This window comes from Lagenorhynchus albirostris, chromosome 12 (assembly GCF_949774975.1).
Source record: "Lagenorhynchus albirostris chromosome 12, mLagAlb1.1, whole genome shotgun sequence".
Lineage (NCBI taxonomy): Eukaryota > Metazoa > Chordata > Mammalia > Artiodactyla > Delphinidae > Lagenorhynchus > Lagenorhynchus albirostris.
The window spans coordinates 10,362,535-10,370,763 of record NC_083106.1 but is presented as its reverse complement, the minus strand read 5'-3'; positions in this window follow the sequence as shown (position 1 = coordinate 10,370,763).

The window sequence follows — 8,229 nt, the reverse complement described above, 5'->3', positions numbered from 1 at the left end:
TTGTTGTGACTTCAACTTCAGTGATCTTTGGTGCCCCTGAAGGCAAGTAGCACACCTGAATCATAAAGCTTCAGATGAGTTGAGTTCAAAGTTTTATTTTCTCCTTTTAAAGCCCTCAATAAATTAGGGCAAAGGTAGTTTGGAATCCACCCTCCTGCCTTGGCGTTCCTCTGGGATTATTAAGGTTGGCTAAGCAATACGCTCTTGAGAAACCAGGTGTAACGAGACCTGGGCGGAGGGATCTGGGGGTTGTTTGTGGAACTTTCTCCTCTTCTGTGGCATATGCCAGAGTCTTTCCGGAGCGATCCTGCGAGCTGGCCGCCATCGCTATGTGGTGCAGTCGTGGCGGACACAAGAGAGAGGAAAGGGGTCACTGAATTCTGGGCTGCAGGCTCAGTACATCTCTTCACGCCCTCCACTCCCTTACCTTCTCCCCCATCATCTTTAGACGCCTAGTTTGCTAATATTCAAAGAGAAGTAATGCTTCAGAGATTTGCCACCAACTTGACTCGAGTTCTGAGGGTTAAAATGATATAATACAGTCAAAATGAACATTCTGTACAAATCTAGTTGATCCTAAAGGAAGCAATTGTCACTGTTCTGTTTCCCTTATCTTTATGTGGAATCATATTTTGTCCTCGCTGTCTAATGTTTTTACATTTCCAGCAAAATAGTTGATTCTAAGGCTCTTTTAAAAATTATAGTGTCGGGATAGTCAGCAATTCCTGTTTCTTCTCTGAGCATGTGTACCTGCAAATCTCCTCCTGCTGCAGCGACTAACGTGCTTTTTGAATCCAAGCCTGCAGAGATGCCATTTGCTATAATTTTCCAGCTTGTGCTGTTTCCTCAGGGAAAACTCAGAGAGCCTGCGACATGTATGTATGTTGAGACAGGACAGGAACTTAGAGCAGCAGAAGGAATGTGGCATAAGGTGGCTCCATTCCAAGCCCCTAGGATGCCCCCTCAATCACGCCAAAACCCTGTTCTGGAAGATCTGCCCCGCTCAAATCCGGTTCCCAACAAAAACAACTGACAAAAGTAGGTGGGAGTGGGAACTGTGGAAGGATCAGCCCCCCATGGAATGAGCTTGCTGATCTTACAAATGCCTTCCTTTCGAATAGAGTGCAACTTAGAAAAACAGAGGCTCTCTTGCAGGAAGAAAACAAAAAGAGAAAATGAACTCCTTATCAAAGATAAAGGAAATCTTTTTCACTCTGCTTTGTACTGTGATCTAAACCTACTGGAAGTCAGACCCAAAAGAGCTACAACCCCAAATTGGCAAGAATATCATGCTGTCAGCTCCATGGGGTTTGAAAAAAGCTGAGAAGTGATTCCATTCCTCAGGGTCCTCCAGGACATTCTCCAGTGATCTTCACGGTGATACCAGCTGCTTCTCTACCTCTGGTTATTTACTAGAGGGTGTTCTGCATGGAGAAAAAGGATATAGATTTAGATCCCTTTCTACTTTATTCCAATGTAGTGGTCATTTTTATAGCCTTTTATCTCCGTGGTCCCCAAAGTATTTTACAGAGGAATCTAAATCTATTATTATGGGGAAAATACAGACTTTTGAGGAACTGAAATGAGAAAACCCTTTGGCTAGAATAACTTTTCCTTTATTTCATACAGGCTCTCAGTAACATAGAACCTAACTATGCAGTAAATAGATTCAAAGTCATAGAGAAAATGACCCAAAGATTATTTTTTTGTTTTTACTCTTTTGTTACGTTCTTTGAATCAATTTAGAAAGTTAACGATTTTCAAAGTGGGGTAGTCTTTTACTTACACATTTACAAATCAACATTGACACATGTCCTTAAATAAAATTAAAAACCAACTACTAATCATTTAAATCATGGTGCAAAAAAGAGCTTGTTATAACCAGCAGACCAAAGGACCATTTATAGAGTAAAAGGTAGATGAATTAGACCGAAGGGGAAGTATGGAGGATTAACCCAAGTTACTGATTGTTCCTTTTCTCAAAATTCTTTTTGGCAAAGATTAAATTATACCAGGGCTTCCCTGGTGGTGCAGTGGTTGAGAGTCCGCCTGCAAAAAAAAAAAAAAAAAAAAGTTAAATTATACCAAATATCAATCAGGTTTTTTTTTGTTTTTTGTTTTTATGGCGGTACGCAGGCCTCTCACTGTTGTGGCCTCTCCCGTTGCGGAGCACAGGCTCTGGACGCGCAAGCTCAGCGGCCATGGCTCACGGGCCCAGCCGCTCCGCGGCATGTGGGATCTTCCCGGACCGGGGCACGAACCCGTGTCCCTGCATCGGCAGGTGGGCTCTCAACCACTGCGCCACCAGGGAAGCCCATCAATCAGTTTTTTGATGGTAAGACTATCAAACTTGTTTCATTAAACACTTTGCCTTCTCTTATAACTGTCTAAACAGGCTTTGCCCATTTAGCTCCCTATCAATCCAGAATTATGATTATGCTGTAACTTGGGAGATCCCTCATATCAAATATTAATATTTGTATAGTTATTAAAGTACTTGATGACTTGTACAGGGACTCTCAAATTAAATATAACATGTCATTTATAGTCTTTCCTTAGGAAATTATTTTCTAACCTTTGTCTCTGCTGGAACAACTTGTAGGATGATTTATACTTTAAGTAGTATATATAATAATGAAACACTTTTAAAAAGTACAGCATTTAAGCAAAATCTTTTACATTATGTAATGCAGTGGTTTTTCAGACTGCATTTACCCAAGGACTCTTTGAAAAATATATATATATGTATATATTAAATAGAAGCCAAATAAATAAAACAGATAAAAACAGAGTGTTGGGGGGCAGGCAGTGGAGAAACAGGTTTTAATAATTTTAACCTTTTCAAGGGCCATAGAAGCACCTTTGAGGAACACTGGAGCTCTAGGGAAGTGCGAACGCCAGTGCAATATAAGTAGACTTATAAAAAAGAAAAAAATAAAGGGCACTGTTGGAGATGACATACCTTTTCCTTGCAGCTGTATATATGTGTGTCTGTATCTGTATATGTGTTTGTGAAATCTCACTCAATTAATATCTGGCTCCTGTATTTATCATTCTTGCTCTCGGCTGCAACTTTTGTGACATTTTATGATAGTGCAATTGGATTCTGTGTCTATGATTTTCAAATTCTTACTTTTTTTTTTTTATCCTAGCAGTACAGAAAAGGTCAGAGGATATGTTAGGGCAAAATATATATGACCTCCATGAAATTATTTAGATAAATATTCCTATTTTATAGAATAACAGTAACATCTCAAGAAATGATTGTCAAATTATGATTAGGACTTTAGAGACTATTTCACCCCAAGATTCTAATTTTTTTTTTTTTCAGTTGAGAGGACTGAGGTCCTCGAACTTGAGAGACCTCACCATGGTTACAAGGGTAAATTCCAGATCCAGACACGATCTTCTTGCCCTTGAGTCACATGGTTTTTTAACTACTCTATGAGCTGCATTATATAAATTAATATGGAACTTTTACAATTTGAAAATATCAGAATTAACTGTTGACTGAAATCAGTTGAATATTTCTACATTTGTTTAGACTAATCCAGTCTGGTTCACATTCAGTCACAGTCAAGAAACACAGCTTGTGTTAGATCGAAGATCGTGGAAATATCCTTAAGCAACACACGTCTCCTGCAAAAGGATTTCAGGAGGTCGTACAGGGAGACAAAGCAGACTAACATACACAAAGCATTCATGCCTTCCTTGGAAAGCAGAGGTTGCATAAGCATGTTACGGAGACAGATTAGCAAATCTGAGGCTGAGGGTGGAAGGTTGAAACTTTGGTTTGGAAGAGTCTGGTCCTTTTCCGCCATTGAGAGCTCCTTTCACACCTAACTCCTTGAGCAGGAAGTGGGGAAAGATTGATCCAGAGGCTGACCTTTTCATAAACCCAGAGCATGAAATTTGGGGCTAGATGAGAAAGTCTGTGATTTTTGACCTGCCTTGTGTACGTACTATCAAAATAAGTGAGGTTCGTGTGGTTTTTAACTAGTCTAGGGGTATTTGTGCATATGCCACCTACATTTTCAAATTACATAATTGGACACTTTATTTAGAAGTCACATTTCTTTAAACATGCCATTCTCTGCTTCAGGCTAAGTTGGAATTGTTTAAGTTCCTTTCAAGAGAAATAGTAGAGACAGATTTGCTATGAACCAAATAAATACACTAGGTTCCATTCTTGTTTTTTGGCAGCTTTGTTTCTGCCAGTGAATATTAGCTGCTGTAATGTTAGCTATTGTGTGCCTAATTGTATATACAATTATATTACATGCATTTCAGTATTTATAAGTGCAAATGCTTTAGAGTGAACAACTACCATAGGCTTCAGTGGGGCAGCCGGACAAGGGGTCAGGTCTGTAGGTGAGGTTGTTCAGCCAGGTCTATCGAAGGCGATCCATAATGAGTCTCCAGCTGGGGGCTTACTTGTTGTTTAGAATAGTTTGGTAAATGGAAGATTCTTGTCTTTTCAAAAGCATCTGGGGTACTTGAGGCAATGATAATGTGTGTTATCTAGTTTATTCAGATTACATTATCCAGGTCGGCCTTGATTTTTAAATCATATGCTCTATTCAGTATTTAAAGTTTCCTCAGAGCAAAGCTAAAAGGAAAAAGAAAAGTGCTTGTTGTCTATGATTCAATACTTACGCACCCTCTCTCACAGGATTAGTGTGAAAAGCAAATAAATTTGAAAACTGCAAGGGACGTTGCAAACTGTGAAGAATTATTCACATCTGTTGATATAGATACAGATTTGAATTACATCTCAGCACTGAAGTAAAGATAAAAAGTTCAGATGACCACTTCGACCCACTCCTATAAAAACATATGACACTTACTGGGTTTTCCTTTAACAGCTTTACTGAAGTATAATTTACATACCGTAGAACCCACTCACTGTAAGTATACAGCTTACTGAATTTTAGTCAATGGATGCAGTTGTGCAGCCATCACTAGAACCCAGTTTTAGAACATTTCCATGACCCCAAAATGTTCCCTCCTGCCCATTAGCAGTTAATCCCTTTTCTAACTCCCAGCCCCAAGAAATTATTGGTGTGCTTACTGTCTCTGTAAATTTGCCTTTTCTGGATATTTTATATAAATGGAGTCATACAAATATAGTCTTTTCCAACTGGCTTCTTTCATTTAGCATATGTTTTTGAGATTCATCCATGTTGTAATATGTATCAGTACTTGGCTCCTTTTAATTGCTGAGTAGAATTCCATTGTATGGGTATACCACATTTTATTTATCCATTTATCAGCTGACAGACATTTGGGTTGTTTCAAGTTTGGGGCTATTATGGAAAATACCACTATGAACATTCACATATATACCTTTGGACATATGTTTTCATTTCTCCTGAGTGGATTTATACGAGTGAATTGTTGTATTTCCTGGTAAGTTTGTACTTAACTTGTTAGGAAAATGCCAATCTGTTATCCAAAGTGTCTATATCATTTTATTTTTCCATTAGCAATGTATGGGGGTTTCAGGTTCTCCACATCCTTGTCAGCACTTTATATTGTCTTCTTTTTTATTATAATCATCCTAGTGGGTGTGTAGTGATATCTCATTGCAGTTTGGATTTGCATTTCCCTAATTACAAATGATGTTGATCATCTTTCTGTGTGCTTATTAGACATTAGTACATCTTCCTTGTTGAAATGTCTATTCAAATCTTTTGCCCATTTTTAAAAACTAGGTTGATTGGCTTACTATTGAGTTGGATACCACTTGTTCTGTTACCATTAATTAACCACTTCATCTTACACTCACTTGTGGCTCTTGTATTCTGCTGTCTTCCACTGTTACTAAACTTCTATACTGCTATTTAACTTTTCGTGTGAATGCATTTTTTTCTCCAAACTTGTTTATTTTTCAATTTTTTTTTTTTTTTTTTTTTTTTTTGCTGTACGCGGGCCTCTCACTGCATGGCCTCTCCCGTTGCAGAGCACAGGCTCCGGACGCGCAGGCTCAGCGGCCATGGCTCACGGGCCCAGCCGCTCCGCGGCATGTGGGATCCTCCCAGACCGGGGCACGAACCCGTGTCCCCCGCATCGGCAGGCGGACTCTCAACCACTGTGCCACCAGGGAAGCCCTTTCAATTTTTAAATTGAGGCGTAATTGACATGTAACATCATTTTAGTTTCAGATGTACAACATAATGATTCGATATTTGTATATATTGCAAAACGGTCACCACAGTAAGTCTAGTTAACACCTGTTGCCATACATAGTTAGAAAATTGTTTTTCTTGTGATGAGAACTTTTAAGATTTACTCTTTTAGCAACTTTGAAATATGCACTACAGTATTATTAACTATAGCCACCATACTGTACATTACATCCCCAGGACTTACTTATAAGTGAAAGTTTGTATTTTTTGACCTCCTTCATTTTACCACCTCCCACCCCAGCCTCTGGCAACCACCAACCTGTTGTTCATATGAATGAGCTTTTTTTTTTTTTTTTTTTAGATTCCACATATAAGTGAGATCGTATGGTATTTGTCTTTCTCTGACTTATTTCACTTAGCATAATGCCCTCAAGGTCCATCCGTGTTGTCACAAATGGCAAGATTTCCTTTATATGGCTGAGTAATATTCTTTTGTATGTATACATACACACTTTCTTTATCTATTCGTCCATCAATGGACAGTTTCTCCAAACTTGATTTTTAAACTCTCTCAAGAAGATGAGCACTTTCACCTTCTGTACTTTTTTTTTTTTCCACAAACCAGGCCTAGCAAAATACTCTGAAAATAATATATCCTTAATAAGTATTTCTAACATATATGATAAAAAGCTCATCATCTTTATAGAAATAGCATCAGCATACCTGGTATCATAACTTAGTAGTAAGTCGAATTGAATTTTATTTCTTTATTACTTGTTTTGCACATCAGAGGTTTCAGTTTTAAAACCATTTTTGAAAGGAAGGAGTGCTTCAGAGTATAAACTTAGACAAACAAATTTAATTATCAGAGAAAAATTAAAAGGGATTCTGAGGAAACATTAAAATTTTACGGTAATTAATATGTTTAAATAAAATAAACCCAAAATTTTAGGTTTTTTTTTTTGCAAATGTCCCTAAGTACCTTAACAAAAGTAGCAAAAACATAATTAATCACAAATAGTCAATGCTCTCAAGTGTACCCACAAGTAAGTAGAAAGCCACCAAATACCTCAACTATTGCCAGTACTGTGGACCCAAAATAAAAGATTTCAAGTTATAAATATAAATTTACTTATGTGTAAGCCTGAATGTAAAACAAAAACAACTTCCCCTATAACTGGTAAATAACAGGGGAAAAAAAAAGACTTTTGAGCCTTGCCTGGAAGGATGCCAAAGATATACACTTGAGAATATTTTAAGGTAATTAGCATTTTTGTCTCTGTGTCAGTAAAAATAGGCTTTTGCCTGCTACTAATTTTCTTTGGGTTAGTGAGACCATTGTATGAATGAAGGGCTGTTAAAGGCCATTTATATTGTGCAAACAGAGGCACAAATTAGAGAGGGCATGTTAATAAGGAAAGGGGGCTTATGAGTGCTCAATTATGAGCCCAGAACCTGTTTCTATTTTAGGGGGATAGAAAACACATCAATCTTGCTTTTAGAATATTTTCAATTAAAATGAACAGCACATGGCACACTAAGAAGCAGAAAAGGCTGCGGCCATGTGGATTTTGAATAATTCTTACGTACCATCTCAGTATCAAAACTGAATACATATAATGGGCTGAAATATAATTTGAGATCCCAGAAGACGGAAGTCCTTGAGCTGCATAAAAAATTCTAAAGGAAAAGAAGTATAAAACTGGACCATCTGTTTCACTTTTTAGCATGCAACCTTTAGAGTAGAATACTTGGAGGAAGATGCTGTTTAAAACCTGAATAGGGATGAAATATCGTGCGTACACTCGCAACATATCATTAACCTCTCTCCTAAGTATAATCAATAGCGTCTGCAAGCCTAGTTCTGCACATTAAAAGCAAAGTACAGTGTTAGCTGCACAGAGGTTCACTTCTCCCCACACCAAGACTATAGTGAGTAGGTTACTCTCCATCCCTACTCAGCACCTCCTGCCTAATTGGGGTGTGCAGAGGGAGACATCCACTCTGCACAGTCAAGTGTTTGGGGAACCTAATTACAGTTTGCGTATGCAACTATATGCATAAGGGGCGTATCAGTTTTGCCCCTGTTTTAGCCACTACT